This window comes from Gorilla gorilla, chromosome 9 (genome assembly GCF_029281585.2).
Source record: "Gorilla gorilla gorilla isolate KB3781 chromosome 9, NHGRI_mGorGor1-v2.1_pri, whole genome shotgun sequence".
NCBI lineage: Eukaryota > Metazoa > Chordata > Mammalia > Primates > Hominidae > Gorilla > Gorilla gorilla.
In genome coordinates this window covers 45,678,356-45,704,668 of record NC_073233.2, presented here as the reverse complement: position 1 = coordinate 45,704,668, position 26,313 = coordinate 45,678,356, and the positions used below count along the sequence as shown (strand labels likewise).

At 39.8% G+C, this 26,313-nt stretch overlaps 1 long non-coding RNA gene across 1 annotated transcript in view; it reads right to left on the bottom strand.

Annotated features, from left to right (window-relative positions):
- Window positions 1-21,223, bottom strand: part of LOC129525367 (uncharacterized) — a 231,195-nt gene extending 209,972 nt beyond the window's left edge. The window contains exon 1 of the long non-coding RNA XR_008669640.1: window positions 21,187-21,223. This is a non-coding gene — a long non-coding RNA (uncharacterized lncRNA). The remainder of the gene's footprint in view (window positions 1-21,186) is intronic.
- Between the last annotated feature and the right edge of the window lie 5,090 nt (window positions 21,224-26,313).

Here is a 26,313-nt window from a genome sequence, read left to right as displayed (position 1 = left end):
CAGAACTTTGTTCAGCTGCCACATATTTTCCAAGATTAAAATGGATGGGAATTCACTGAGAAATGTTTAGTAAGAGGTAGTATCAAGGGCAAAATGTTGCAAAGTAAAAAGTGATGGTGAGACATACAAATATCATTATATCCTCAATACTGTTAGTGAACTAATGGAATGAATTCTTATGAAACGTACTGTATGTTTATTTTCTGTGTTAAGAAGACTAAGTTGCAAGAACAGATTCAAGAGGACTTAAGAAACAGGGGTGGGATAAATAGATTAGAACTGAAATGTGAAAGCCCTGGAGATTCGCAAAAGCAGATAGCTCTTGTGGACTGTGTCCTTGCTCATCAAAATTTGGTCTTTGGTGAAACCACACTGACATCACTTGGAATTGTAATATAAATGCAGACTCTCAGACCCCACCCTCATCCTACTAAATCAGAATCTTCATTTTAAATGTTCCACAGGTGATATTATGATATTGTTAGAAAAGCTTTAGACTAGATGTTCACTTTCACAGCATCTGTTTTTGTTTCTTTTCCTTTACTCCTTAATTAATCAGGAATACATTTTTCAGATTCTAGATAAATATGATTAGCTAGTTAAAATAACTTTATTGTGTAAAGTGTTTTTTAGCAAATTTTTTCATGAGTCATTTTTTTAGGTTTGCACAAATAATCCTTGAGCCAGAGTACATTGGTGTTGCAAAAACCAGTTACCTAAAATAAATTAAAAATAAATAAATAAATAAAAGGATTTGTGAGTTTTCTTAATAGACAACTGTTAACATGGTGTTACCTAGAAATGAAGTTGAATGTAGTAGGTGCCATAATTAGTTATCTAATATATTATAATGGAATTTGTTATTTTCTTTCCAGAAAAGTCTCCCAATTCTTTGCTCACGTAGTTGTTCTGAATGCTGCTGCTAAGAATCCTGACATCTTTTCCACAAGATTTATAAAATTTCTTGAGCCAATACATTTTAATCAACCCATCTATGTCATGTATCTGTAATTATTTTATAGCTGAATTGTATTACTTTTATGAATACCACAACTATTTATTCATTTTTCACTTGAGGGACATTTGATTTTGTTTGTTTTTCCTCATTTTTGGAAGTTTGTAAAAATCAAGACACTGAACATTTTTGCCCAAGAATTTGTGCATGTGCAAGCATCTGCATTTATTTTCCTTGGGTAAATACCTAGGAATGAAATTACCAGATTCTTTTATAAGTGTATATTTAACTTATAACTGTTATTAGTTATCTATTGCTGTGTAACTAATTACACTAACAATTAGTGGTTTAAAAACATCAAACATTTGACCGGGCGCTGTGGCTCATGCCTATAATCCCAGCACGTCGGGAGGCGGAGGTGGCAGTGGTCAAGAGAGTGAGACCATCCTGGCTAACACGGTGAAACCCCATCTCTACTAAAAATACAAAAAAAATTAGCTGGACGTGGTAGCACGCACCTGTGTCCCAGCTACTCAGGAGGCCGAGGCAGGACAATCGCTTGAACCCCAGAGGCGGAGGTTGCAGTGAGCCGAGATAGCACCACTGCACTCCAACTTGGGTGATAGAGTGAGACTCTGTCTCAAAAAAAAAAAAAAAATGTGGGCAGTGAATTTAGGCATGAATTAGCTATATGCCTCTGACCTAAGCTTTCACACAAAGCTGATATCAAGGGGTTGGCTAGAACTGTCCTCATCTCAAGGCCCAAAAGGGGCAGTATCTGCTCACACCTAGGTCTTCGCTGGCTGTTGGTTGGAGACATCAGTTTCTTGACACATGTGTCTCTCCACAGGGAGCTTGGTTCCCTCAGAGTGAGGATTCCAAGAGAAAGGCAGAGATGGAACATCGTTTTGTAACTTAATTTTAGAAATGTCATCCCATTACTTTTCCTCTATCTTATTAATTAGAAGTAAGTCCCTAGGTCCAGCCCACACTCAAGGTGAAAGGATCACACAAGGGCATGAATTCAAAGATGTGGATGGAGATCACTGAGGATTATCTTAGAGGCTGCCACCCATCAGAAGGCACTGCCCAACAGCTTTCCAAAATGTTTTAGTTATTTTATACTCTTAAAAAATGTATGAGGGTTCTACTTGCTCCACGTATTTACCAATGCATATCTTTGCTTATATTTGTCAATTTTTAAAAAATTTCAGCCATTCCAGTAGTTGTAAATGTCATCTTTTTACAGTTATTTTTATTTTTCTAATGAATAACGATTTTATGCACTTTTTTGTGCTTAATGGCAGTTTATATCTCTTGTTTCGTGAAGTACTTGTGTAAAGTTGTACCCACTTAAAAAACGAGGTTAATAATTTTTAAGATAGATTTCTAAGAGTATTTAAATATTCTAGATCCAATCCTTTGTCAGGAATATATATAATAATTTGGCCGAGCACCGAGTAGCTGGTACTACAGGTGGCCACCACCACGCCCGCTAATTTTTTTGTATTTTTAGTAGAGACGGGGTTTCATTGTGTTAGCCAGGATGGTCTCGATCTCCTGACCTCGTGATCCAGCACTTTGGGAGGCTGAGACGGGCGGATCACGAGGTCGGGAGATCGAGATCGAGCTACTCGGAAGGCAGGAGAATGGCGTGAACCCGGGAGGCAGAGCTTGTAGTGAGCGGAGATCGCGCCACTGCACTCCAGTCTGGGCCACAGGGAAAGACTCCGTCTCAAAAAAGAAAAAAAGAAAAAGGAATATATATAATAATTTACCTCAGGCTTGCCTTTTCATATTTTTAATGGTTCCCTTGAAAAAAAGTTTTATATTCATAAAGTATATTTTTAATTTTTTTCTTTTATCATTAGCTTAGTGATTTTTTGTATCCCAAGAATTATTTGCCTAACCCAAGGTCACAAGATCCTATTTATTTTCTTCTAGAAGTTTTATAGTTTTAGCTTTGTAATTACGTCCCATCTAATTCAAATACATATTTATGTATTATATAATAAAAACTTATTTCATAAATGTTTATCAAATTAATTCAATATCATTTCTTGAAAAGATTTATTTTCTTTTTGTACCTTTATCAAACTCAGTTTTCTTTAAATATGTGGTTTTATTTCTGGACTCTTTATTCTAATGATCTATATATTTATCCTCACACAATTATTACACTGTCATATTTACAATAGTTAAAAATCAGGTAGCATAAATTCTCAATGTTTGTCTTTAAGAATTTTATTAACTATTTAAAGTTATTTGATTTTTCAATGTGCAGAGTTTAGAATTACCTTGCACATTTCTACCAATAAAACTTATTAATTAGTACTGCATTGAATTTATTCATCAATTTGGTGGTGATTAATATCTAAAAGGTGCTAATTTTTTTAGTCCATATACGTTGTATCTCTATTTACTTAAGTTCTCTTTAATTTCTATGAGCAATGTTTTGTAGTTCTGTGTGCCAATCTTGCATTGTTTTTTGTTAAAATTATTCCTAGGCTTTTATGAGTATATATGCTATTTCACATGTCATTCTTAGAAATTTTATTTTCTAATAGTTCATGAGAAAATAGATACAAAATAGATCTTTTTATATTGACTATATTCTGATATCTTGCTAAATATTTTTATTCTAGTAATTCCTATGGAAATTATTTTTGCTTTTTTCTTTCCAAACTTTATACCTATTTTGCATTACTGAAAATTGTTTTATTGTTCCATTATTGTCATTGGAATCCAGAGAAAATCATATTTTAAATCCTCTTGCTATGAAGAACCTTTTAAGGAGCTACCATAAGGCTGACTTTAATTGTTACCTTTTTTCTCTTCACATACCCTGTAGCGGAGTGCTAATTACCCACACGCCTATAGCAAATCTAACTCTCAGACTTAAATTTCTTCTCTCTACCGCTCAAGGTGTTAAGAACTGACAAATTTCTGACCTCCTCTGGCCATCATAATTTCCTGATGCTAATTTCAGCTTTTTTTCTGAAATTAGCACATATCAGCTTTGTAAAGCACTGAAAGTGTAAGCTTCCAAAAGACTCTGAAGTGCCAACTTCACCCTGCTATTCACATGCTAACAATTATTATTTTTTTTAACCGAGGAAAGAAATCCTAAGGTATCCTTTGGTATATCACGTGACCCGATGAACTTGACATTTTAAAATTACTCATTTTGGACTAATGAATCCATCTGCTTATTCAGAAAGATTAAAAACAAAAACAAAAAACCACAAGGCTCTTTTAAGTCTGCCCCCTTTGTCATCTATACACAGATAACAGGGATGAGAGCAACTGTGTACCTGCGTCATTCATTCAGTCATTATTAAATATTAACTGATAATCATCATTTATCCATGAGTCAGGCTGTATATGTGATAGATATAATAAGTAATACATCAAAGCTGCAGGCTTCTTAAAGTATGAATTATTTATCTATTTTTACCTAACCATATATCCACTAAGTTAGCCACTTAAATGGCATCCATTTATTATCTCAGTTTGTGGGGGTCAGGAATCTGGACATGGCTTTGCTTGGATTTCTGCTTTGGGGTCTTAACTGAAAATTGAAGCCAAGGTTGTGATTATGATCTTTCCTCAGTCTACCATGGTGATGGATCCACTTTCAAGCTGATGTGGATGTTGGCAGAATTCAGTTGCTATGAAGCTATAAACTTGAGGGCTTCAGTTTCTTGGCTATTGACAGGACTCACCCACAGTTCCTGAACAGTCTCTACATATAGAAACTCAAAATATAGCAGCTTATTTTATCAAACACAGCAAGGACAGAGACTTCTGGGAAGAAAGTGTTTAGTTTACTAGTGATATTCTACTGTGATGCAGCTGGCGTTCCATATATTTCATGAATAGATTAATTGTGGCAAAGCAGACCATTTACATGGCATGGCCCTGGTCTGTTCCTGCATACTGTCTAGTTCTGAGAATAATTAGGAAAAAGTAAGGGGGTAATTATCACTGAGTCATACTAAGAATTTCTCTGACTGGAGTATTCATGTATCAAATGTCAAAGAATGGACTTATTCTATTTGTCCTCTTTTATGAAGGGGTTTACTAACATTCTCTACAATGTTTAAATGATGATGCACCTGTTCAAAGCAGGCTGATTCTGACTCTATTTTAAGGAATTTATTCTTATTTCTTAACTTCATCTACATGCAAGCAATTTTAGATTTTGATGATTAAAACAAATTATCTAGAAGATTTATAATCTTGCAATTTTCATTTAAGTCTATAATCCTTTTGATTTTTGTATAAGGTGTAAAGTCCAGGCCAAGGTTCATTTTTTCTGATAGATGTCCCACTGCTCTAACACCATTTATGGAAAGCCTCTTCTTCCTCCACTGAAATGCTTTTGCTCCTTTGTCAAAAACTAATTTGGTATATTTGTGTGGATTTATTTCTGGGTTCCTATTCTATTATCTCGGTTTGTGTAACTATCCTCCCACCAGTACTATACTATCTTGATTACTGCACCTATGTAGGACATCTTAACATTGAGAAGAATGATTCCTAATACTTTGTTTTTTTAAAAAAATATTTTGGGTAATTTTGGAACATTCTCTTTCCATATAAATTTTGGAAGAAGCTTATATATGCCTGTAAAACACTTACTGAGATTTGACAAGAATTGCGTTAAACTGACTGGGTACGGTGGTTCACGCCTGTAATCCCAGCACTTTGGAAGGCCAAGGCGGGTGGATCACGAGGTCAGGAGATCGGGACCATCCTGGCTGACACAGTGAAACCCTGTCTCTACTAAAAATACAAAAAAATTAGCCGGGCACGGTGGCACGTGCCTGTAGTCCCAGCTACTCGGGAGGCTGAGGTAGAATCATTTGAACCCAGGAGGCAGAGGTTGCAGTGAGCCGAGACTGTGCCAAATCTATACCATAGTATATTTCTCTAGATGCTTAGGCCTTCTTTGAATTCTTTAGTGAACATTTTATAATTTTCATCATATAGATTTTATACATGCTTTGTTAGATATATATATTTAATTCTCTTTGGAACTATTGTAAGTGGTATTGTTTTTATTTGGTTCTACTTGTTCATTGTCGGTATGTAGAAATGCAGTTGAATTTTTTTGTGTTGATCTCATATCCTGAAACTTTTAGGAATTCACTAGTGTATTATAGAAGTGTTGTTTGCTTATTTTTTCTTTACATTTCCTGAGATTTTCTACATAGACAACCATGTCATTTGCAAATAGAGACAATTTTATTTTTAATTTTTACGCATTTCATTTCTTTTTCTTGACTTACTACCTGGCTAGAATTTCTAGTACTAGGCTGAATACAAGAGGTGAGAACAGAATACTTGCTTTATCCCTAATCTTAGAGGAATAAATTTACTCTTTCACCATCAATTATGATGTTAGCTGTATTTCACAGATGATTTTATGAGGTTGAGGAATATAGGAGAAAATCCTCAGGATTTGGAACTAGACAAAGAGTTTTTAGTGTTGATATCAGAAGCATAAGCCATACAAGTAAAAATTGATAAATTCCATCTTACCAGAAGTAAAAAAGTTTTGTCTTTTAAAAACCCAATTAAAAGTACAAAATGATAAGCTACAGACTTGGAGAAAATATTTACAGTGCACATATTTAACAAGGCCATGTACCTACTATACATAAAGAATTCTCAAAACGAAACAGTTAAAAAAGGATGATCCATTTCGAATATGGACAAAAAACATGCACAGACATTTCAACAAAGAGGATATACAAGTAGCAAGTACACATAGGAAGAGATATTTAGCATCATTTCCCATTAGAGAACTACAAAGTAAAAAACTGATTTCACCCCAGCACTTTGGGAGGCCGAGGCGGGCGGATCACGAGGTCAGGAGATCGAGACCAAGGTGAAACCCCGTCTCTACTAAAAATACAAAAAGTTAGCTGGGCGTAGTGGCGGGCGCCTGTAGTCCCAGCTACTCGGGAGGCTGAGGCAGGAGAATGGCGTGAACCCGGGAGGCGGAGCTTGCAGTGAGCCGAGATCGCGCCACTGCAGTCCAGCCTGGGTGACAGAGCGAGACTCCGTCTCAAAAAAAAAAAAAAAAAAAAAAAAACTGATTTCACTTATACACCCATACAATAGGTAAAATTTTTAAAATTGTGATAACACCAAAGGCTGGCAAGAATGCACAAATATTAGGTCACTCATAATTGCTGATAAGAATGTAAAATATGTAGCCACTCTGGAAATAATTGGAAGTTACTTTTTAAATGTAGTCTGACAATACAACAGAGAAACTGCAGTCTTGGGCATATACTTTAGAAAAATGAGGACATTTTCATGCAGTACTTTATAAATTAATGTATTCTGCAGCTCTATTCATAATGGCCCCAAAGTGGAAACTCTCAAATGTCCTACAATGGATGAATGGTTAAACAAACTTTAATACATCCATGCCATATATTACTTGGCAATATAAAGGACAAAGCTATTGATACACACAACTTAGGTTAATCTAAAAAAAATGCTGAATAAAGAAAGCCAATTTCAAAATGATATGTATTATTCCATTTTTTGTAATACAAAATAACATCATTATAATGATGTAGAAGATATTACTGGTTGATAGAGTCTGGGAATAGGTGTTGGAGATGGGTGTGGATTAAAGGAAAGTATCTTGACTGGCCGTAGTTATGAAGGCCTACTTATGTGGTAAAATTTCATAGAGCTACACATATACCTGCACAAACACAAATGAATGCATATGTAATTATGCATAATTGGTGAATTGTGAGTGAACTTTGTAGATTATAGCAATGTCACCTTTCCGTGTTTGATATTGTACCATAGCTGTGTAGGATGTTAACATTTTGGGAAGCTAGGAGAAAGGTACACAGGACTTCCCTATACATTTCTTTGCAACTTCCTGTGAATTTATAATTATTGGCCAGGCACAGTGGCTCATGGCTGTAATCACAGCACTTTGGGAGGCCGAAGCAGTTAGATCACCTGAAGTCAGGCGTTCGAGACCAGCCTGATCAACATAGTGAAACTCTGTATCTACTAAAAGTACAAAAAATTAGCTGGGTGTGGTGGCGGGCGCCTGTAATCCCAGCTACTCCAGAGGCTGAGGCAGGATAATCGCTTGAACCCAGGACGCAGAGGTTGCAGTGAGCCGAGATCGCGCCATTGCACTCCAGCCTGGGCGACAAGAGCAAAGCTCCATTTAAAAAAAAAAAACAAACCAAAAAAAACAAGCAAAAAACAAAAGCAAACAAAAATACATACTTTTTACCCCAATAAGAAACAAATTCCAAGCCATTTAAAGCAATTTAAAAAACCCTAAAATGTAGAGCTTATAAGTTGTTTTTTGTTTTTGTTTTTGTTTTTGTTTTTTTGAGACAGTCTCCCTCTGTTGCCCAGGCTGGAGTGCAGTGGCATGATCTAGGCTCAGTGCAAGCTCTGCCTCCCGGGTTCACGCCATTCTCCTGCCTCAGCCTCCCAAGAAGCTGGGACTACAGGCACCGGCCAACACGCCCAGCTAATTTTTTTTTTTTTTTGTACTTTTAGTAGAGACGGGGTTTCACCGTGTTAGCCAGGATGGTCTCGATCTCCTGACCTGATGATCTGCCTGCGTTGGCCTCCCAAAGTGCTGAGATTACAGGCATGAGCCACTGCGCCCAGCCAGAGCTTACAAGTTTTTAAAAGATAATTTAAAGTGTGAATATGAATTCCGGATAACTTATCTCTGCGCCTTGTGAGAATGTTTGCTCTCCTACCTAGTAGAGGCTAAAATGTGACCTTCAATCCCCTGACCATATCTTTAAAAGTGCAAGTATACTCTTGCTTCAAATCACATTAATTCAATACCCTTAGAAATTTGAAAGAGTATCACAGAAACACTAGTTGGTTCGTATCAGGCAAACCTGTGATCATGGAGCTCTAGGCCATGGGTGTTAGATATAGCACCCCAAAACAGGGACACAAGAACCCTCAAAAAGAGAATGAATACAGTGAAATAAGGGATTGCAGAAGACCTGAGATAGTGAAAATAATTTTGACCTTTGCTTCTTCAATTAAAATTTTTTGTTTTTCTTTTTTTTTTTTTTTTTTTGGGACAGTCTTGCTCTGTCGTCCAGGCTAGAGTGCTAGAGTGCAGTGGCGTGATCTCAGCTCACTGCAGCCTCCACCTCCTGGGTTCAAGTAATTCTCCTGCCTCAGACTCCTGAGTAACTGGGATTGAGGGCTGTACAGGCATGCACCATCATGCCCATCTAATTTTTGTGTTATTAGTAGAGACAGGGTTTCACCATATTGGCAAGTCTGGTCTCGTACTCTTGACCTCCTGATCCACAACGCCCCCCCTACCGCCGGGCCTCCCAAAGTGCTGGCCTTGTTTTTCATAAGTTTTAGATGTATTTCCTGCCATTGGATTCTGTGTAATAATTTGTATATCCCCTACCTTTTCAACATAATGTCAGCAGTTTTTATCTTAACTATTTCTTATTAAGACATGATAGATTTCAATTTTGAAACTAAGTATGCTCATAATCTGGTTTCAACTGGAAGTTTCTTTGTTTTTCTTTAATTCAGCCTGGCTATTCTTTCCCTGACCTTCCCTCTCTTTAATTACATTCCTCAAGTAAAAGGCAAAAAACAAAGAATATAAGTGCTAGAAAAATCTATCAGTGATTCAAATTTCTTACAGGTATAGAGATTAGACTTTTTGTTTTAATAGAATTTTCAGATTGTCTACAAATTCTTTCTGCCTGATAACATTCCAACAATTACTAAAGGTGTTTAATTGGCTGCCACACTTTGCTGTGGGATTGGTAGATGCTCTTAAAGAAAAACGTTTTGAGTCTTCCACTATTTGCCATAGAAAGGTTTTAAAGAATTTTTGTGTATAGATGCAGAGTTTATCATAGTTACATGTCCTGAATCTACAAAATTATTTTCTTACACTTTTTAGAACTTTCTATGTATTTTAGTACCTAATATATTCTAGACAGGAAATGAACTCTATACTCATGTGGATCCCGGGGGGCTGTCAGTCATATCCATGTTTTTAGGAATAGGAATATGTTTCAAAAATGCACATGCTTTTTAATTCAGCCTTTCTATTTGTGTGAATTAGATCCTATATAATTTTCTAAGAAAATACAAGGTAATACTTAGTTTGAAGACTATCTATTGTACCACCTTTTCTTTTTTTTTTTTTTTTTTTTTTTTTTGAGACGGAGTCTCACTCTGTCACCAGGCTGGAGTGCAGTGACGCCATCTCGGCTCACTGCAACCTCTGCCTCCCAGGTTTAAGTGATTCTCCTGCCTCAGCCTCCCAAGTCTCTGGGACTACAGGTGCCTGCCATCCCGTCCGGCTAATTTTTTGTATTTTTAGGAGAGACGGGGTTTCACCGTGTTAGCCAGGATGGTCTCGATCTCTTGTCCTAGTGATCCACCCGCCTCAGCCTCCCAAAGTGCTGGGATTACAGGCGTGAGCCACAGCACACAGCCTATTGTACCAGCTTTTCTAAAGGTCAGACTAGCTAAATAGCTAACATTAGGCTATTGGCTTACTATAGAAGCAGATATATATATATATATGAGCAGTGGAATAAAACCCAAACCAAATTGATGAGACAATTTAAAAAATCTACATTTTATCTGTCTAAAGGAAAGCCTATAGTATAGCTTCTGAATACACTTGCTTTCTTACTTATATTGTGTTCCTTATGCTTTAATGTTTCTTACTATTTTTCTAAACTTTGTAGACTGTATAATAAATTAACATCTTTTTTTTTTTTTTTTTTTTGAGACAGAGTCTCTCTCTGTTGCCCAGGCTGGAGTGCAGTAGTGCGATCTCGGCTCACTGCAAGCTCTGCCTCCCAGGTTCATGCCATTCTCCTGCCTCAGCCTCCCTAGTAGCTGGTACTACAGGCGCCCGCCACCACGCCCGGATAATTTTTCGTATTTTTAGTAGAGACGGGGTTTCACCATGTTAGCCAGGATGGTCTGGATCTCCTGATCTCGTGATCCGGCCCTCCTCAGCCTCTCAAAGTGCTGGGATTACAGGCGTGAGTCACCGCCCTCGGCCATAAATTAACATCTTTAGTGGCTTGAAAGACACATTCATTATTTCACACTTTCTTTGGGTCAGGAGTCCATGCACAGCTTAGTAGAGCTTGTTCAGAGTTTTATAAGCCTGTGTTTTTGTTTTGTTTTGTTTGTTTGCTTGTTTGTTTTCGAGACAGTCTCGCTCTTTCACCAGGCTGGAGTGCAGTGGTGCGATCTCAGCTCACTGCAACCTCTGCCTCCCGGGTTCAAGGGATTCTCCTGCCTCAGCCTCCCGAGTAGCTGGGACTACAGGCATGCGCCACCACGCCTAATTTTTGTATTTTTAGTACAGACGGGGTTTCACATGTTGGACAGGATGGTCTCAATCTCTTCACCTCGTGATCCGCCCACCTCGGCCTCCCAAAGTGCTGGGATTATAGGCGTGAGCCACTGAGCCTGGCCCAGCTTGTGTATTTATGTGAAGCTTGAGGTCCTCCTTCAACCACCTTGGTAGTTGGCAGAATTCAGTTTCTTGCAATCGTAGGAGTGAGACATTCAGCTCCTAGAGGCTACCCATCATTCCCTGCCAATGGGCCCGCTCTATATTATGGTGCTTTGTTTCTCCAAGGCCAAAGGACGATGTCTTTACTGCATATGTTAGGCCTATCCAGCATATCCTTCCTTTTGACTAACTCAGAAAAAACTGATTGGGATTATTGGTTATACTCACAAGATCCCTTTGCCTTTGCTATCTAAAGTAACCTAATTACAGAAATCTCATATTTCTTTCTACATTTAAGAGAACGGAATTATGAAGATGGTATGAGTTATTGAGGATTATTTTAGAATTCTGCCTACCAGATACTGTAATGTTTAATTTATTTGCAAAACTTAGCTAATAGTGTTTCTAACTTAATAGGGTTTATATAACACATAAGATAAATGATATAACATCTAAATTTGGTATCAAATATATAATCTTTGTGTTATGGTCTTAATAATCGATAGTATTTGTGGTATTGACACTGGAAGAAGGTACTTACACAATGTACAAAATGCAACATACTAAAATCTTACAATGACTATCACTGGTTAGAATAGGATCAAGGATAATTTTTATTTTCTATATATGTATATTATGACATTAATATTATAGTCTTTTGTATTTTATGCAATAATTACTGACACTTAAATAGCATTTATCATGTGCCAGTGCACTATTATAAATTCTTTTTATAAATTGAGTCATTTAATTCTCATGCAATATGATGAGTTAGATATTATTAATATCCTTACTTCACTGCTGAAGAAACTGAGGTCAAGAAAGATTAAATTATATGCTCAAGGTCACCTAGGCATTAAGTACAATAGTGGAAGTAGTAATTTAGGCAGACTGGCTTCTGGCACTACTCTATTTTGCCTTTCTATGAATATGCATTGTTTCAGTAATAAGAAAAAAGTTATATTATTTAAATAAAAGGTGAAGCTATGGCAAAACAAGGGCAGCCAGAGTTTATTAAAAATGAGAGAGAGGGAGAGAAACTAGGCTTGGAGTTTCTAAATTTCCTATTCTCACCTGTTTTGAAAAAAATATAGTCTTTTATAGTAGAGCTTCAAACAGTTAGTGAACCACTACAGTGGACTGAGAACCTGCTGGAGACTGAACATTTTGCAGACGGAGAGAGGGACAGGCTATTCCTGGGAGAAAATCTGTACTTTCCAGCAGCTCAGTGCTTGAGGTTGAAACAGCCTTATCTTTGTTCTGAATAAGTCTGCTCCTCTCCAAGGGCTGTCCTTTTCTTTTCTAGTTTTTTTACTCCTTTGCAAGATCGTGTTGCACAGAACTCCCACATAGATGCGTTTTGGCTAAAAACCTGTTCCTGTAGTGAAGTTTTCCCACCCAATCAAGAACAGGAATCATTGAATTTCTTTAACTTCCTGCATCATTTTCTGGGTGGTTTTCAGAGTTTGTCTGACTCAGGCAGCACCTGATGGCACATTATAGGACTCCTGCAATGAGGCATGATTTACTCTCATCCCTTTCTGTGCATGTTTAATGTGTTAAGCAACAAAACAGCTTTGGTACCCTCCTCCAAGTTGTGGTTCAAATGAATCCCCTTGAGAACAGCTGCTCAGCATTTGTTCATCCTTATTCACTACTGTCAGAGAGAGCTCTGCTTTCCCCTATAATTATTTTTTTTTCAACTGCTTCCTGCATTGTTTGCTTTCCGACCTTTCTTTTGTCCTTCCCAAGTACACATACTAAAATAAAAATACCAAGGCCAAATGCTTCACTGTTGTTCCTGCACAGCATGCTCTGATTTAGAATTTTTTGGATTGGGCTTGAACTGTGTGTGGGTGTTGGGGTGAGTGGAGGCAGAGAAAGAGACGAGGAGGCAGGAAAGGAACAGAGATGGCTGTCTCCTTTTTTCTGTTTTATTATCTCGTCTTTCTTATGCCTGCGCCATGGAATAGTCAGAAAAACAGAATGGAATATTTACTAGTGAACTTATTTGTTCATTCATTCACTAGATATTTAGTGTTGCAAGCTGTGGAGCTAAAACAATGTGCAAATGATAAATAAAATAAAATAAAATAAAGCTCTAGGTTTAGAATCAGAGACATTGGTTCTCCCTGGCACTTAAACTTAGTATTGTAAAAGCTGGTGAACATTCATTAAATATGTTTTGATGATCAACTACCTGCTAGCTGTTGTGCTAATTGCTGGGAATATATGAATGAACAATTCCAAGGCAGTCTCAATCATCAGGGAGATTGTAGTTCAGGGAGCCATTTCACCTCTTTGATCCTTACTCAGATCAGTAAACTTTTAGGTTATACTTTATTCTTCTTCTAAGTTCTTCTTTATGGCTTTTCTTTAGTAGGCTATATTCAAGAGTATTGCTCATCTCAGCCCCTTGCCTGCAAATAACTCCATGCGCTGATACCTTTTATTCCTCTTTCCAATTATCTTTTTCTAAAAAAACAAAATAAAACAAAACAATTTTACAACAGCAAAGCTGATAGAATAAGGGTGGCTCAGATAAAGTAATCTGATGCAAACTTCATGTGAAATATGTAACTCTTCACCTCTACTTTAAATGAAGAGCACAACAAATCTCAAATTTGTAAATTTTTAGAGTACCTCAAATTCTAAGTAGAAAATATGTAGGCAGCTAAAAGAGAGGTGACTCAGTGTAGACTGCTAACATATTTACATCTGTTGTAGACCAAAGAATCTGTGACTTGTCTGGAAGTATCAGAAGTCATCTAGGACTGACAGCCAACAAAATAGAAGAGGAACCCGCTCTTGTTTTTCCACAGAAACACCAGTTTAACAATAATATGTAGATCAAAATAATTTTATCAGAAGTTGATCCCAGTTAAAAAGTTGTATGCCAAATGAGCACAAAATCAGGAGCAGCCTATTTAATAAGAATAAGCAGCCAGGCGCGGTGGCTCACACCTGTAATCCCAGCACTTTGGGAGGCCGAGGCAGGTGGATAACGAGGTCAGGAGATCGAGACTATCTTGGCTAACACAGTGAAACCCCGTCTCTACTAAAAATACAAAAAATTAGCCGGGCGTGGTGGTGGGTGCCTGTAGTCCCAGCTACTCGGGAGGCTGAGGCAGGAGAATGGTGTGAACCTGGGAGGCGGAGTTTGCAGTGAGCCGAAACCGTGCCACTGCACTCCAGCCTGGGCGACAGAGTGACTCCGTTTCCAAAAAAATAAAATAATAAGAGTAAATTTCATTTGCTCACATCAGCTCCTTCTTCAATCTGGCACAGCTTAGCACCTACAGAGATCATCTCAGCCCATGGCTTCTACTTAGCCCATAGGAGAGAGTGCTGCATGTACCCAATGTCCCCAGCTGTTTGGTGTACTGCCCAAGGGACTCGTTTTTGTCTTGTCTTACCTACAATGCTGATGGAACCAGCATAGTTTGAATGCTTGGAGGCCGCTAAGAGAAAAGGAAAGGAGCAAGTAGTTTGCTGTGGTCAGCACAGTTCTACAAGATTTGGAGAAAGCATAGGACCCACAGTCCCTACAGTTCTCCAGTGTGGCCAGTTAGAAAGCCTGATGGAACTTGGCAGATGATGGTGAACTATCAGGAACTGAATAAAGTAACATCCTATTTGCATGCAGCTGTACCATAAATCATGGATTTGATGAACTATTTGATGATGGAACTGGGAGTACCAGTAGGTAGTGGACTTGGCCAATGCATTTTTCTCCATAGTCACTGCTCCAGAGAGCCAGGAACAGTTCGCCTTCACATGGGACGGGTGACAATGGACTTTTACAGTGTTGCTGCAGGATTATGTGCACAGCCCCACCATATGTCATGGTCTAGTTGCCACAGATTTAGCCCCCTGGCAATGTCCAGGAGGAGTCTGCCTATTTCATTATATTGATGATATTATGTATACCTCTGATTATCTTGCAGATTTAGAAGTGGCATTGCCCCTCTTGCCGCAACATTTGGCAGCATGCAGTTGGGGCATCAACAAATCCAAGGTCAAAGGGCCGGGATTATCTGCCAAATTCTTGGGAGTTATTTGGTCAGGTAAGACAAAGGCCATCCCAGAGGCTACCATTGATAAAGTTCAGGCATATCTCCAGCCCACTATGGTGAAGCATTTACAAAGTTTGTGGGCCTCCTGGGATATTGGCGGGCATTTGTTCCCCATTTAGCTCAAATGATAAAACCGTTGCATTGGTTAAAAAGTAGGGAGCTACCTGGGATTAGGATGACGTGGCTGAGACAGCCTTTCTGGCAGCCAAGCAGGTTATTCAACAGGTACAAGCCCTATGGGTAATTGACCAGGGGGACCTGTTTGAGCTGGATCTGCATGTGACTACAGATGGTTTTGGTTGGGGCTTGTGGCAGCACACAGAGTGCTTGAGAACATCAGTGGGCGTTTGGTCCCAACTAGGGAAGGGAGCTGAGCTCCAGTATTCCTTGATAGAGAAACAGCTTGCAGTTGCACATACCGCCCTTCAGCCTTGTGACAGTGTGACAGGATGGGCTGCAGTCTTCATGTGGATGACTTACCCAGTAGTGGGATGGGTGCATTCATGGGTAACGACCTCCCGGACTGGGATGGTGCAGGCATCCATGTTGGTAAAGTGGGGTGCCTACTTGAAGCAGCAGAGTATGCTGAGTACAAGCCCCTTAGCAGCAGAGTTGGGGCCTGTAATCCTAATGCAAAATAAGGCCATGGGGCCTGAGGCACCCCTAGACCCTGAGCCTTCACTGTTTAAAGAAGGGCATTCACCCAATCCCGATGGGGTGTGGTACACAGATGGGTCTAGCTGAGGTGCTATTGCTGCCTGGACCACTGTTATAGTCCAACCTAGTGCTGATACCATGTGGTTTGAAAACCGGGTGTGGACAAAGTAGCCAATGGTCTGAACTTAGAGCAGTATGGATAGTGATCACCAAGGTGATACCTATGGTAATCTGTACCACTAGCTGGGCTATCGAGGCTCAACCTTGTGGTTAACTACCTGGAACATACAGAAGCGGCTTCTCAGCCACTGACTCATTTGGGGCCAAGTCATGTGACAAGACCTCTGGGAAAAGGCTCATCACAAAGAGGTAAGTATTTACCATGTGTCAGGCCATATGCCTTTGGCCATCCCCGCCAATGATGAGGCAGATGCCTTGGCCAAGGTCTGATGATTAGAGTTGGCACTACACAAGATGTGGCCTTGTGGCTACACCAGAAACTGGGACATGCGGGGGGTAAGCTGATGCAACAGGTCAGTAAGTGTTGGGGTCTGTCCCTGCCCACCTAAGACATTTGGGAGGCTTGTCAGAAATGCCCAGCATGTCCTCAGGCATACCATAAATGGAGGCAGCTGCCCAGTGTTATACAACAAGTAATGATAGGTCGTGCCCTTGACCAGGTGACAAGTAGACTACATCAGGCCACTCCCAAAGTCACAAGGGTATACGCATGTGCTAACAGCTGTGGACATAGCCACAGTCCTGTTGTTCACATTCCCTTGCAGGGTGGCCAACCAACAGAACACCGTCCTGGCCCTGCAACACTTATGTGCCCTGTGTGGTCACCCTCTGGCCATTGAGAGTGATAAGGGAACACATTTCACTGGACAACACGTACAACAATGGGCACAACAAATGGACATAAAGTGGGGATTCCATGTGCCATACAACCCGCAAGCTGTGGGTGATTGAGCGATATAATGAGCCCTTAAATAATGGATTATGGTTGCATGTCACATCCCATCTTTGCAGGGCTGGAGTTCCAGGTGCTCCAAACCTTGAATCAATGGCCACGGAAAGGGGCCCCAGTAGAGGCTTTGTTACACCGGGCTGCTGCCCCCATTCAGTTGCAGATACATACCAAGGATGACCTCCTCCAACCAGGTATGGGGATGAACGGTAACCTGTTTTTGCCTGCCCCAACACCCCTGAAGGCAAGGGAACAGAAAATTTGAATGTGGCCATGGACCCTTCAAGCCCCCCACTGCTGGCGGCTGGCCATCATAGCTCCCTGGGAGAAAGGCCTACAGTATGACTTCATGTCACTCTTTGGGTGCTCATTACATGGCCCCCACACTTTACTGTTTGTAGGGGAATGGCCAGGGAAGGACCCCTCCTCTAGGGGACATATGTACTGTCTGTGTGGCCTATTAGGAGCTCCCCCATGACTTTGGCATGGATACAGGACTCAAAGGGACTGTGGGGAGCTGAGAAGGTGTGGTATCATTGACGAGGCAAAAGCCTTTGGCAGGTGCATTCTTATCCAGGATGAAAGGTTAACCTGTATTTTGTGTGAGGGACATGATTTACTTGTTAGTACCTATGCCTGCTCTGTCATTTCAATCATAGTTTAACATGCTCCAACTGCATTTTGGACTGGACCCACACCTATGCTTAGGTGACCAACGTCTCCACCTGTTGGATATGCACCGCCCTTCCAGCAGCAGCTGCAGACAGCTTGCCTTGGCACATACATTCAGCATTTGCAGAGAACTGGACATGGCTGGTGATCTGCAATCCCATGACCAACACATGGAATGCAACGCAGCAAGCTTTGGACAAAAGACGTTGCAAGATTCATGGCATGCCCACCCTCTGGCTGGCCCATAGTGTTTATAATGGGTGAGGCTGGTGAGTGGGGGAGCATGTAGCACCCCCAGCCAAGGCACCAGGGTGAATAGAGAAACATTGGGGTAACACCACTGTAGGATGGGTACCCATCATGGACTGTGTAAACATAACACATGTCACCACACCAAAGGTATGGTGGAATAAGTGGCCTCACCAAGATTGGGCCCCAGTGGAGTTTGTGCCCCCTGGGAGTTTATGGGTTTGTGGGGACACAGGGTGGCCTTACCTACCAGCAGACTGGACTGGATGTTGTACCTGGGGGTGGCCTTATGTACCTGCCACTGTTATCCCCATGTTGCCCAGATGCCCGCGTAACTAGGAGGTGGTATGCTCTTGGTTTTGCAAGTGCGATGAGCACCCTGGTGGTTCTACCCCTTGGCAATGACTATCCCTGGAGTAAGCATCATAACTGTAGAAACACAAGTCACTGCTCTTATAGGGTACACCACCCAGGCTCTGAAATACAACCAAGTGGCCTTTGCCCTGTTAACAGATGAGGTTGATCAGATCAGAAATGTGGTGTGGCAAAACTGAATGGCCTTAGGCATAATAATTGTTGCCCAAGGAGGCACTTGTACCCTTTTAGGAACACAATGTTACAGTTTTATCCCTGATAATTGGCAGAACATAACAACAGCTCTGCAATGGGTGTCGTGGGAGAGTAAGGCATTTGAGAGCCTTACTGATGACCCCCTGCAGAGATGGTGGGCAGCCATAGGCTCTGGCCTATGCTGGGCCCTAATGGTCATAAGTACCATAGCTGGGATCCTAGCAGTGAGCTGTTGCTGTCTGTGTTGTTGTTGTGGGTAATGGATTCAGGGCTCTGCCCTATGAGCACATGTGCCTGCCCAGAGGACACCGTTGGCCTAGGGGGTGGAGTATAAGGGAAATGGCTATGCTTTATCAGGAGCAGGTCGAGGCAGCTTTCTGGTACAAGACAACTCAGCAGGTTTGGAGTACAGGCACACATCCCCACACATTATATAAGTATGCAACATGAGGCACATTAGGTGATCATCCATGTGAGCTTGTGCTTGGCTCAGGGCCACTAATTGTCTGTAAAAGATATAATTACTCTGCTAACACTACACATATGGTTTACTTGCACCCAGAGAAAGAGTAAAGCCATGTCAAAACTGTCAACTATTCTTCAAGTGTTTCTTCAGCTACCCACCACTCACCCACTGACTCTCCTGGGACCTCAGTTAGAACCTAACAAACTCCACTTTGAATAATGAATAGACATCCCAACACAAAAAATTAAGGCAGCAGACTTGAACCACACTATAGACCAAATGGACCAAACAGGCATACATGGAACATTCCCCCAACAGCAGCAGAGTACATGTTTTTCACAAGCACACACAGAATATTCTCCAGGATAGATCACATGTTAGATCATAAAGCAAGTATTACCAAATACAATAAGACTAATCATATACAAAGTATGTTTTCCAACCACAATAAAATGAAACTAAAAGTCAATAACAGAAAGAAAAATAGAAAATTAAAAATATGTGGGCACTTAACAACACACTCTTGAGTAACCAGAGGGTCAAACTGGAAATAAAAATGGCAATCAGAAAATACACGGAGACAAATAAAAACACAGCATAGCTAAATTTGTAGAATGCAGCAAAAGTAGGATTAAGAGACACGTTTATAGCAATAAATTCCTACATTTAAAAAGAAACATTTCAAAAAAACAACTTAATGTTTTACCTGAAGGAACTGAAAAAGGGGGAACAAACTCAGGTCAAAATCAGTGAAAGGAAAGTAATATATATATTACAGTAGAAATAAATGAAATAGAGAATAGAAAAACAGTATAAAAAAATTTAGCTAGAATTTAAAAAGGGAGAGGGATGATTCAAATAAATAAGATCAACAACGAAAGAGGAGACAACTGATTCCACAGAAATTAAAAAGACCATAAGAGACTACTATGAACAATCATATGCCAACAAATTGAATAATCTAGAAAAAATGAATAAATTCCCAGAAACAAAAAACCTACCAAGACTGATCATAAGGAAATAGAAAATCGGAATGGACAAATAATGAGTAAAGGGATTAAATCAGTCATTAAAGCCTCTCAACAAAACAAAACCCAGGACAAGATGGTTTCACTGGCATAGTCTGCTAAATACTTAAAGGCTAATTAACACCAATTATTCTCAAACTCTTCCAAAAGACTGAACAAGAGGGAAAACTTTCAAACTAATTTTCTGAGTCTAGTGTTACCAAAGCCAGACAAATACACTACAAGAAAAGAAAAGCACAATCTAATAACCCTGATAAATGTGGATAAAAAATCCTTAAGAGAGTTCTAGTAAACCAATTTAGCGACAAATGAAAAGGATCATATACAATGACAAAGTGGGATTTTTCCCTGATATACAAAAATGACACAACATATGCAAATTAACTAATGTAATACACCATGTTGATAAAGGATAGTCACATGATTATCTCAATAAATGCTGAAAAAACATTTGACAAAATGCAACACTCTTTCATGTTAACAAGTCTCAATGATGCAACACTCCATGTTAACAATCTCAATGAACTTGATACAGAAAAAATTTACCTCGAAATACTACAGACCGTATATAAAAAACTCACAGCTAACATTATTCATAAGATTGAAAAATTAAAAGCTTTTCCTCTAAGTTCAGGGAAAAAACCAAGGATGCTAACTCTTGTCATTTTTATGCAACATAATACTGGAATTCCTTCCCATACAGAGGAGTTAAGAAAAAACAAAAGGAATAAAAACCAAACAAATTAGAAAAAGATATATAATCACTTCCCTCTGCAGATGACATAACCTTGTATGTGGAAAACCCTAAATACTCCACAAAACACCATTAAAACTAAAGTAAGCAAATTCAGTAAAGTAGCGGCATATGAAACTCACATACAAAATTATAAAATAATTAAGAGTAAGATTAACCAAGGGGATGAAAAGCATGCACAATGAAAACTATAAAGCATTGATGAAAGAAATTAGAGACGACAAAAATATACGGAAATGTTACCTGCACTGAGTCCACATCCGTATGAGTCAGCAGCAACCGCCATTTTTTCCCCCTCAGAAAGAAGAATTCAACTGAGGGGCATAATGCAGAAGCAGTGAGAGGAGCAAGTTTTAGAGCAGGAATGAAAGTTTATTAAAAAGCTTTAGAGCAGGAATGAAAGGAAATAAACTAAACTTGAAAGACGGCCAAGCAGGCGACTTGAGAAATCTAGTATGCAGCTCGACGCTTTGACTTGGGGTTTTAAATGTTGGCATACCTCTGAGGTTTCGCTTTACTTCTCCCTATAAGCCCAACTCCTGAGATTTTATTGGCTATCACTGATAACCAGTTTCAGGTGTTTTCTTTTAAGAGCGGGACTTTCCCTGGTGCCAGCTGTGACCAATTATTACTTTAGCTAGACAGTTAACAACTGCCTGACCATCACCTGATGGTCACCCAACACTCCTGGTTTGTGTAGGAGGGAGGGAGCCCTCTCCTGCCATGTTCATACATGACTAGCTACCCACTGTGACAGAAAGAAATTCCATATTCATAAACTGGGAAACAATATTATTAAAATATCCATATTACCCAAAGCAACCCACAGATTTAATGCTATCCTTATCAAAATCTCATTGGCATTTTTACAGAAAAAGAGAAAAAAAACCCTAACATTTATATGGACCCACAAAATACATTGAACAGCCAAGAGCAAAGCTGAAGGGATCATAGTTCTTGATCTCCAAATCTACTGTAATGAAAGCAATTATATGGCAGAAGAACAGATATATAGAAAAATTGAACAGAATGGAGAGCACAGAAATAAATCCACACACAGTTGGTTAAATGCTCCTGCACAAGAGTGCCAAGAAAACAAAATGGAGAAAATAGTTTCTTCAAAGAATGGTGTTGAGAAACCTGGAAGTGTGGAGAAATTGGATGCCTTTCACAATGTTAATGGGAATGTAAAATGGTACAGCCACTATGTAAAATAGTACAGAGGTTTCTTTAAAAGTTAAAAATAGAACTAGCACATAATCTAGCAATCACCTCTCTTAGTGTACACCCAAAAGTACTGAAGTAAGGATCCTGAAGAGAAATCTACTCTCCCACATTTATAGCAGCATTCTTTACAATAGACACCAAAATATGGAAACCACCCAAAGACCCATCAACAGATGAATGAATTTTTTTAAATGTGGTGTATCTACACAATGGAATATTATTCAGCCTTTAAAAAGAATGAAAGACTGCCATAAGTAAAAATGTGGAAGAATATGGAGGACATTTTGCTAACTAAAATGAGCTAGTCACAGAAGGATTCCACTTATTTATCTAAAATATTTAAACTCACAAAAAGAAAGTAGAAGTAGTAGGAGCTGGGAAAAGGGAGAAGTGGAAGTTGCTGTCCAATGGGTATAAAGTTATATTGATGTGAGATGAATAAATTCCAGAGGTCTTCTGTACCACAATGTGTCTAGCTATAGTTAATAATACTGTATTGTATGTTTAAAAATTTGTCAATAAGCAATATTCATGTTAAGTGTTTCTACCACAATAAAAAAGCAAAAAAGACTCATTTATTCCCAACGTCATTAAATAAGGAAACTGATGCACAGACTCTGGTTACTAATAGAAGACAGTGTGTTGGTGATTATGAGAATAGACATGGCCTGAATTTATTGGGCACTTTACTACGAGTAGATTAAAATGTTATGTGGAGAAATATGTCATTGAATTGTCACATAATTGTGTGAGGTGAGTAATCATGTAATCTTCACTTTATAAATGACAGATTGAGAATTAGAAACATTATGTGCATGCCTAGGAGAGAAAAACAGAGAAAATTGCCCAGTGAGCTTTCAAACCTGGGTGTCATTTTTTCTTTCTCTAAAAATAGACAAATCCACCTGTGAACTACTATTGTGCCTTTCTTCTTTTTTATCAGTGTGTTTATCCACTATCCCATATAGCTCATGAGCTGTTCCTCATTTGCTCAGGATTTTTTTTATTTCTTCTATGTGAGTTCATGCATTTCTCATGGCCATTTCTTAAAGTTATTGAGACCCTTTTCACAGCAGTGTAGGGTATATCAACAGCAATAAGGCAAAAGTAGCCATTGCAATTCTAGACATTTTGGTCTATAAATGTAAGTATCAGAATTAAGTTGGGCTGATTTTTTCTGTCAGAGGCTTAAACAAGATAAAATTTTATTTATTTCATAAGCAAGAGAAGTCTAGATGTAGGCAGTCTGCTGCTGGTATGAGGTGTGTCTGCTTCACTGTTGATAGGCCCTGGTCTCCTTCTATCTGCTGTTTGTTCCTCAGCGTATGCCACCAATCTTCAAAGTCACTTCATGTCCCAAGATGACCATGGCATTTCTGACCATCGCTTCCACTTCACATCAGCAAGGACAAGACTTAGAGTTGAGTAAAAAAGTAATAACTCTTTTTTTATTTTGACAGGGTCTTGTTTTGTCACCTAGTTTAGAGTGCAGTGGTACAATCATGGCTCAATGCAGCTTCAACCTTCTGGGCTCAGGTGATCCTCCTACCCTGTTGAGTAGCTGGAACTACAGGTACAAACCACTATTCCCAGCTAATTTTGTTAAAAAATTGTTTATAGAGACAGGGTCTTACTATGCTGCCCAAGCTGGTCTCAAACTCCTGAGCTCAATCAATCTTTCCACCTTCGCCTCCCAAAGTGCAGGGATTACAGGCATGAACCATTGCACCTGGCCTGAGTAAGGACTCTAAAGAGCTTTCCTGGGGTCAACCATGATCTCTCTTCACATCTCACTGCTAGCTGTATCTACAAAAGTGCAAAGGAGATGCAGAATTGATCTGAACAGAGTCCGTATACTGCCCCTGTTCCAATGTAGGAGTCAGTTAATAAGAAGGAAAGAATATATTTCTATACCACATTTTGATTTGTACATTATTTGTATCTCTAGTATTTTCTAATGTATGAATCCAAAATGTGGTGTATGAATCAAAAATGTGGTATATGAATAAACATCCAGATAGAATATCAGATAGACAAATATCTCAGCCAGGTGTGGTGACTCATGCCTGTAATCCCAGCATGTTGGGAGGTTGAGCCCAGGAGTTCGAGACCAGCCTGGACAACACGGCAAAACCCCGTCTTGACCAAAAAAAAAAAATTATATATATATATATATATATATATATACACACACACACACACACACACATATACATATGCATATATACATATATATATGTGTGTGTGTGCATATATACATATATATATAATTAGCAGGGTGTGGTGGTTCACGCCTGTTGTCCCAGCTACTTGGGAGCCTGAGGTGGAAGGATAACCTGGGTCCGGGAGGTTGAGGCTGCAGTGAGCCGAGGTCATACCACTGCACTCCAGACTGGATGACAGACTTAGACACTGTCTCAAAAACAAACAACAAACAGAGACAAATATCTTAGGTTAAACATTCAAATAATAATTAAAATTAGATGTAGAAAATATTTTACATGTTGACAGTGGTTTTCACAAAATAATTTTAATGTATAGGAACCCATGGATTTGCCTCAGGTGATACTTTAAGATGAGTTGTGAAGTCTTATGGAGGAGTAGAAGATAGGGTCAAAGGAAAACTAGCAGGTTACTCATCCCTGGATCTTCTTCCGAAGATCCTGATTCATATAACAGAGATTTGTCTCATTTCCTTAGAGAAAAAATGAAGAGATACTGTTGCATAGAAAAATGAATGGAAACTATTTATATATAACTGCTTTTATTCCTATTTTACTTGAAAGTGACTTGCCAAATAAGTCCATGACAGGTGTTAATCTAAAAAATTCAAGTCCCTTGACTCTCAGTTTAGTGCAGTGCTCTTTCTACTAAGTTATATTAGAATTTACCAGTAGGATTTATATGCACAACCCTAAGCTTTAGAATTTTTGCTCTTTTGCTAGCTCATGCTCTATGGTCGTAACTGATTTACTGATTCATTTAATAAAGCAGATGCCGAACATAATGAGCAGCAACTATAAACTCAAATGAAATCAGCAGAGGTAAAGGAGAAACTTTGCTCTGAATAAATGCATTATATATATGCCCATGTATTTAAAATTATTCTTCTATTAATAAATATTATAAAACAAACTGGAAGAAAAAAACAGTTTTACTCTGCCACCATTAATATTTTTTGTATAACACTATTTTTGTAAAAGAGTTTTTAGGAAAATACCATTTTCGTGATGCTTCAGGTGTTTAGACACAGAGATAGTCTCTTATTATTTCCTTTGTTTTTGCAATAAGTAGAATTATGCTTAAAACAATTTACAGGTCGGGCGTTGTGGCTCACTCCTGTAATCCTAGTGAGAGGTGACAGCGTGCTGGCAGCTCTCACAGCCCTCACTCACTCTCGGTGCCTCCTCGGCCTTGGCGCCCACTCTGGCCATGCTTGAGGAGCCCTTCAGCCCACCATTGCACTGTGGGAGCCCCTTTCTGGGCTGGCCAAGGCCGGAGCTGGCTCCCTCAGCTTGCAGGGAGGTGTGGAGGGAGAGGCATTAGCGGGAACTGGGGCTGCACGCGGCACTTGCAGGGCAGCTGGAGTTCTGGGTGGGCGTGGGCTTGGCGGGCCCGCACTGGGAGCAGTCGGCTGGCCCTGCCACCCTGGGCAATGAGGAGCTTAGCACCCGGGCCAGTGGCTGCAGAGGGTGTGCTGGGTCTCCCAGCAGTGTTGGCCCACCGGCGCTGCCCTCGATTTCTCACCAGGCCTTAGCTGCCTCCCCATGGAGCAGGGCTCGGGACCTGCAGCCCGCCATGCCTGAGCCTCCCTGCCCCTCCGTGGGCTCCTGCGCAGCCGGAGACTCCCCGACAAGCACTGCCCCCTGCTCCACAGCACCCAGTCCCATTGACCACCCAAGGGCTGAGGAGTGTGGGCGCACGACGCGGGATTGGCAGGCAGCTCCACCTGCAGCCCCGGTGCGGGATCCACTGGGTGAAGCCAGCTGGGCTCCTGAGTCTGATGGGGACTTGGAGAACCTTTATGTCTAGCTAAGGGATTGTAAATATGCCAATTGGCACTCTGTATCTAGCTCAAGGTTTGTAAACACACCAATCAGCACCCTGTGTCTAGCTCAGGGTCTGTGAATGCACCAGTCCACA